Here is a 7,583-nt window from a genome sequence, read left to right as displayed (position 1 = left end):
GGGGGGGGGGGGCACTATTTCATTACTTCCAGGTAAAAGAAGGAGTCCAGATTTCCTACTCAGCCTCCACTGATACTGGAGGGTGGGGGAGTTCCCTGTTACTGCTGAGCAGGGGCGAGAGTTCTAACTCCCAACTAGGCTTCCACAGAAACCTCCCTAGGTTGAGATGGGAAGGGGTGCCTCATTACTGGCCCCCACCTGGCCTTCACTGACACCACACTGGGGTGGGTAGCCTCCTCACCAATGGCTAGCAGTTAAAGTCCTGACTCTCCACTAGGCCTCCTCTGACACCACCCCTGCAGGGGGTTGGTGTACCTCATTATAGCCTGGCAAGGTGGCAAGGGTAGAATCTATGCTCCCCAATTGGCTTTGCTTATGGGGTGGGTGTGGGGCCACATTTTTTTTTTCTGTGGTGTTTGGCTGGAGTAGAGTAGTTAGTATGTAAAAGTTTTCTCTTTGCTAGGCTGTCCCTTTCCTGTTCCTCTGGCTAGACAGAACATAGGCTTTTCTTGTCACCTGTTGGCATTTCTGACTGGCTGGCTTTTTCAGCAATGAGTCTGGGATACACGTGGCAAAAATAAAACCCAGGCAACTCACCACCACGTCATTCCTTAGGTCCTAAGGTCCCTAGCCAGTCTGCTGCCTTCTACTTTTCAGAGTGTTCTTATGTTTATTTTATAGATATCATCCAGGGTTTTTAGTTGTACTTAATGTGAAGAATTAAAAGAAAGTACATCTGCTCCATCTTCCCAGAAGCAGAAGTCCAAGTCTTAAAATTTTAAAGAAATAATTCTTTCTCACAAGAACCCTGGCAGATAGTATAGCACTTTTCTGTCTATTACATTAGTTACAACCTGGAGGCCTACTGCACAAATAGGCACTAGCAGAGGTGTTTTTTGTTTTTGTTTTTAGGAAGGCATTCTGTACTCTCCAGTTGTTCACAGCACTACTCCATGTCTGCCTGGCTTGTTAACTGTCCCATGTAGGCATTTGAGTTTGCAATCTATGATTTACTAAGTAATGAGGCCAGGCTATCAACAATGGATTACAGGCATGGATTCTGAAAGATCATGCTCACGGCTCCCTTTTCATAGACTACTACCCAATTTAAGAATTATTAACCAAGACCTAGCCCAAGTATAATGAAGCCTTTCCCATATACTGCCTCCCACTTCCCTCCAAAGCCCTTCTGGAAATTTTTGTTGAGGATTCAGAGTTTAATTACTGTACTATTCTGTTCAATGATCAAACTTAGTACAGAACCTTCTCCATTTTCTCCTTTTTCTTCAGAAAGTTTAGAGAAGATATCTAACAACTGTGTGTGCATGGGTGAAGGGAGGAGAAAGAAGAGGTGAAGAACAAAGAGGTGATAGTGATGGTGACGGAGTCAGAAGAAGGAAGATGATCACATTAGAACTACAGAGTCCTAATTTCCATAAGGCTGGCCAGAATCAAATCCTTTTGGACAAAAAACATAATTTAAAAATGTTCTAGAAAGAAAGGCATTTAGAGGCTTATAATCTAATCCAAACCCTTTTATCCTTACAGATAAGGAAATTGAGCCTCACAGATTATACAAGGTCACAAAGCTAACTGATTCTGTTTGTACTACTCCATCACGTTCCCTCTTTCTGGCCTAGTTCTACTTTCCAAACAAGGGAAGCTGTGATCAAGTAGAACTGTGTCTACTAATAACTGTGTCACTTCCAAAATGTCTCATTATAATCCATAACTGTATTATTTCATCTAATCTATGGAAGATTACATTCAGATTTTGTTCTTAAATTTTTTGACAAATTCAAGAGAGAATTTTTTTTACCTATTCGTTAGCCCAGTAAAAGTGAAAGCAATTAAGTCAGGGGAAAGCAAAATGAAACATTTAATTACATTTCTTCTAGTAGTCTTAATTATCAGGCTAATCTTCACGATTACTCGGTATTAAACTGTGCATTTATTAATTTAGTTGACCCACAATTCAACACAATAGCTATCTACTCTTTCAGCTTGGACAATGTTTGCCAAACTTCTGTCATTTCGCACACCAACTCTACAAGTTTGGCTTGCTATATCTGCATATCACCTGTACTAATATTAATATTTATCTTTATACTGATTTAAAATCCACTCCTTTTTTATAATTGCCTGCTATAAGCATAACATCCATTAAACCACAAGCTTGATGTACTAGGTTTTCTAATACGCAATAAAATTATGTAATTATTAAAATATATCCATAGACATACCATCTAAACTCATCTCATGTGATACCACTAATATTTTTACTATACACTTTGGCTGATCTGACCCTGAGCTGACAATTTATGATATGAATGAGTAATAAAAGAATTGTTCTCCAACATCTAACATGAGTTGCTAATTATTCAGATTTGTAGGAATGTACCAGAAATGCATGGTCCCATCACCAATTTCAATAGATATTAATCTAGGAAGCTTAGGTTTTCAGATTTTACTGTACATAATAAATATATGAGGCACTTGGTTCCCTCTGTCAGAGATTCCGAATCACTGAGTCAGGGATGGGGCCCAGGAAGTTGCATTTTTACAGGCACCCCAGGGAGTGCTGATGTGGGAAGACTCAAGGGCCATATTTTGAAAAACAGTTGAAGGAGGGGAGACAAAATTGAAAAATCATTCCAGCTTTTCAATAGGACAACTTGGGTTCAAATCCCATCTAACTGGGCGACCCTAAGCAAGTCACTTAACATCTCTAGGCCTTGGTTTTCTCATCTGTTAAACGATGATTGTAATAGCTACCTGACTGGTTTAAGGCTTAAATGGATGACATGTCAAAAAGTATTACGAAACCATTGAGCCCTGTATGTGCTACAGGGTTGATGATGAAGATGATGCAGAACTACTCAGCAGTCTGCAACTCAGAAGACAATCAGCATTTCAAATAAGATGAAAGTGTTCTGCTCCACATAAACTCTACTCCCATTTAACTACTGACACTGAGTGTAACCTATAATAAATTAACCCCCAAATCAAGTGGGTATTTCAAATAAGATATTTACACAATAGATAATTTCAAATATTATCAACTGATGACTGCAACTTAAATCCCCAAGGAACTGTATCTGGACCTTCATTCAGGGCCAACCCCACGCAATGGCTCCCATGCCACAGGGGTCCCAAAGGCCCTTCTTGGTTACCCTGATTTTAAGAACTACTTTATAAGTAGCATACACAATTATCCTTGTGGCTTAGAAATATTTTACACTTTCATTTTTTAAAAAACTCTCTCCTTGAAGAAAGCATAACAGCTCCTGAATTACAAAATTAACGCCAACTTTGCAGATTTGGCTACAAGGCAAATATGACAAAGACAGTTATAAAACATGCTCTCTTACAATAATTAATTAATCAAAAGCTTTAGCTATGATCGGAGTGCTTCCATGTGTTTACCATTGGATGAAGCTGCTTTCTCTTTTAATTAATTTCCTCAGGGACTGATAGGATAGTTCATTTTTACCTTTGGCTCTACTCTGTTTATTTTCTTTTCTTTTTTTTTTTTTCTTTTTTTGATGTAGGGACTTAAAATTCAATTTTTAAAATATAGAAAAGCCTTATTTTTTTCTGAATACCATCTGTTAAACCATTCCAACATGAGCTAACTCTGCTACACAGAATTTGTAAATAGACTAAAAAAAAAAAAAAAAAAAAAGCTGCTTCACGTTAAAGTACAAATTCAGTCTGATCTATTAATGTAAAGGTTTATAAAGCTATACACACAGTCGACATCAATCTAGTCTGATCTATTAATGTAAAGGTTTATAAAGCTATGCACACAGTCAACATCAATCTTTTATAGAACCCACACAACACTATTCAACCATAACGAAAACGTAGTTAACACATAATTGTCCATAAAGAAAATCACCCCAAGGTCCGAGAGCTATTCTCTGCTAATAGTAAAGAAAATCACCCCAAGGTCCGAGAGCTATTCTCTGTTAATATGGGTCCTTGAGCCTCTCCACTCAGCAGGCGGTTTCCCACTTAAGTGAAGGCAATAGGGCAACGGGGACAGGTGGGATCCTCAGCTGCTCGGTGGCCGCCACTCCGGCATCAGAGATGCAGCCAATGCTTCTTCCACCTGGAGTCAGCATGTTTGCCCAGCTGGGTTTTGAGGACCAGGAGCCCCAGCTGCTCCTTGTAATCTCTGGATACATTTTCTGAGGTCACTGAACCTGAAATCTGGCTAGAAATTGTCGCAGCTATAAGCTGTTGACACCATTCAACACGTGATCCTGTAGGACTGCACCTGGAGACAGCATGTTTGCCCAGCCAGGTTTTGAGGACCAGGAGCCCCAGCTGCTCCTTTGTGGGCAAACAGGAAAACCAGAGAGCAGAAAAAACTATTAAGGAATATAGTGTTACTCTTCTAGCTGAGCAGATTATCCAATTTCTACTAATCCACAGCTATGTCTTCCATTGTTAGGCATAATCAACGGCATCTGCTGGCTTGGATGAAGCAAAGAGACAGCACCATAGCCAAATCTCAATTACATAATTTCTTGAGTCAGTTTCTGCACTTATGTTATGAGCTAAAGAGGAACAGAGGCTAAAGCCCCTAAATAAGGAGCATTATTAAGAATTAATTAGGATCTTTATTGTAATTCTTGAACTATTTGTAAGATTTGATGTCTGGCAAGGACCATAATTTTGAGAGACTGTTAACTGATGGTAGCCCAGGATACCAAATAAATGTATTTTGCACATACTTGTGAAAAATCAATCATCTCTTACTAGCAGGCAAAAATGACTACAATAAACTGAAAGCTCAATTCAAGCAAACACTACTGCTGAAATGTAAATGTGGTTTCATTTAATGTACCTGTTAATAGTTTATTGAAGTCAAAACAAAGTTAGTCTTTAGTCTTAACAATGATGAAGCAAGCACGGTATTTTTTTGGTTAATTGAGTCCATAAGTACTTCTTGAGCACCGATATGCTCTAGGATTGTGCTGGGAAACCAGTGGTGAGTGAAGGAGCCCCAGTCTCTGCCAACAAGGAGCTTGTCACTCTTTAGACTAAGCAGGGAATCCAGCTTTTAAAATAAACAATAAGAGATCTGTCACATCAGTAAGGACCAAAAAATGAGGCTGCCCATACAATACTCAAGATTTTGCAAGTTTTTTTGCATTCTAGTATTACATGTTAATGCTGAATACTTACAGGTAATACCTAAATACAAAAACAAATTGTGAACTTAGAGAAATACTATTCATCAGGACATTTTCTCAAATTCAAAATACTAACAAAGAAAATATATGCATTTATTATAATAAACTGAAACTTGATCTTTAAAAGAATGATCATAATCTGAAGACAGCTTTTCCCTTCAATTGCAAAACTATGACCACATATACTAGATACTGGTAAAATTTCTCTTCTAAATTTCAAAACAACAAAGAACCTTTCCCAAGTAAATGGCAGTTGAGCATCAAGGGGCTAAAGGCTCACTTGAATTAAAACTGCAAAGTGTCTTGGCTACTTAATATACTGAAAATGAATTAAGCTCTCAATGCCGCTTACCTTGTAATCTCTGGATACATTTTCTGATGTCACTGAACCTGAAATCTGACTAGAAATTGTAGCAGCTATAAGCTGTTTACACCATTCAACATGTGATCCTGTAGGACTAAAAGAAATAGCGTGATTAAAAAATTTTAAAGCAGGCTCTAGTTGAGAAAAATGAACACTGAATAGGGATATATGCACATTTCCTTTTTTAGGTGAATGGACTTTTATTAGACAATTTGGTTATCTTTACATTTAATCTAAGAATTTTAATATGAACTGACAACTAGAATGTAAGATTAGGTTCCAGGTTAACTTGAAATGAATCAACGAATTTTTTCAAAAAAAAAACTAAGATTCTGGGTGTTAGACAGTTAAGCATGTTATTCTCTATCACTTGATGGAATTTTACTCTATTACAATTATATGGAAGAAATATTCTTAATGTAATGTATATAGAAATTAATTCTAAAGTGAAATATTTATCTTACAGCATATGCTTTTCAAACATTCAATTTCATGTTGGTGTTTTTAAACCTAGAAATTAGTGTACTTCCAAGTGAACTAAACTGACTCCTAATGGAGCAAAGATGATTATGTGTGATTTTATAAAGAACAGACTAGGAAAATGACATTCTATGTGTAGTAATAATGCTACCTTACATTTCTGTAAGTGCTTTGACAACTTAAAAAAAGCTCTTCTGGCTGTTCTTATAACAAAGCCTCACAATCACAGTGTGACAAAATGGCAGAACAGAGATTAGCCAGCTTGTTTTTGAGTTGAGAAAAGTGAGGTCCAGAGGCGACATACCCTGTTAGAAAGTAGCTGTCCTTCCAGGACATGGCTCAACCAATAGTGACCGACTCACTGAACTGAAGCCAGCACTACAGATGCTAGCCAACTGTCTTATATACAAACACAACAATGCAAAGAAAGTGGCATCTCCCATTTTCACAGTGATCTGAAGTGTTCAAAGCATTTCCACACAGGTAGCCTTACCCAGCCTCACAGTGACCCATTTTACAGATGAGAAAACTGAGGCTCCAGTTTTCTCCAAGGTCACATGACTGGTAAGTGGTCAGGCTGTGCTCACATGACCTAAAGAACTAAGCAAACTAGGCAGTGAGAGAATTAAAAATTGCCCCCAAGGGTTGGGCTCCTCTCGCAATTTTTCAAAACACTGAAGAAATCAAGCAAGAGGACAAAAGACACTCATGAAAGTTTACCTTGCCAGTAGCTTTCATTGTAAAGAATGTTTCAGACCTTTAGAAAATCCTATCACTAATTAAATCCACACTCATGTATTTGAAGGAGAAACACCTGTAAAATAACCTAAGTAGTAAAATAGAAAACTGATGTTCTGTACTAGGGATCTAAATTGCAGTTTCTAATCAAGACAGCCCAGTGGTTATCTGCGTGACTGAAAATATAAGTAAAAACACTCACTGAATGGGCAGAAATTCCTATCATATGCCAGGAATCTGTTTACCACAATTCCTAACTAAGAGAGAGAAGGAGGGAAAAGGAGGGATTTTAGTTTCCTTTTTAAAGGCGAAGTCACCTTTACTGCCTGCTTTTCTTGTCATAATGCCTTTTTCTCTGCCAGCACCCACCCCTAATTGCAAATACAGGAAAAAACTGTAGAAACCCAACTGTTGACCGTGAGTGATCTATCGTTACCATCTGCCCAGCATTCCTTCCCCCTGCTTCTGATCAAGACACTTCTCTTTACTTTGGGGAACTGGCCCTCCCCACTTCACAGCATACTGTGGGGGAGAGGGCAGGAGGGAGCTGACCCCTTGCTCCTCCTGCCTCCTCTTGTAGGTGAGCTACCCAGGCCTGGCCAATCCCAGGCTTTCCTCTTGGACCCTGAGCTGCTGAAGACCACTCCCCACCCCCCACCACATTGAGGAACACACAGAGATAAAAAGTGAGACAAGAAAAAGCAAGAGATGGGGAGTCCTAACAATACTGTTGGCAACCCTGGCCTCGACTATGCCCGTGGCCATCTCTCCTCCTGCCTGGAGCAGTTATGTGAACC

General features: G+C 38.9%; 1 protein-coding gene across 2 annotated transcripts in view; it reads right to left on the bottom strand.

Moving 5' to 3' along the window:
- The window catches only part of MTMR1 (myotubularin related protein 1), a 73,750-nt gene extending 68,092 nt beyond the window's left edge, over positions 1-5,658 (bottom strand). Inside the window, exon 1 of one of the 2 annotated variants that reach the window (XM_008588513.1) lies at positions 5,557-5,658. The gene's annotated coding sequence lies outside the window, so the exon portion shown is untranslated. The remainder of the gene's footprint in view (positions 1-5,556) is intronic. The other variant, XM_008588514.1, reaches the window with a different exon arrangement.
- Between the last annotated feature and the right edge of the window lie 1,925 nt (positions 5,659-7,583).

The sequence above is a fragment of the Galeopterus variegatus genome, unplaced genomic scaffold (assembly GCF_000696425.1).
Source record: "Galeopterus variegatus unplaced genomic scaffold, G_variegatus-3.0.2 Scaffold4870, whole genome shotgun sequence".
Lineage (NCBI taxonomy): Eukaryota > Metazoa > Chordata > Mammalia > Dermoptera > Cynocephalidae > Galeopterus > Galeopterus variegatus.
Note: the sequence above shows the minus strand (reverse complement) of the source record. Positions and strands in the feature narration are given on the sequence as shown.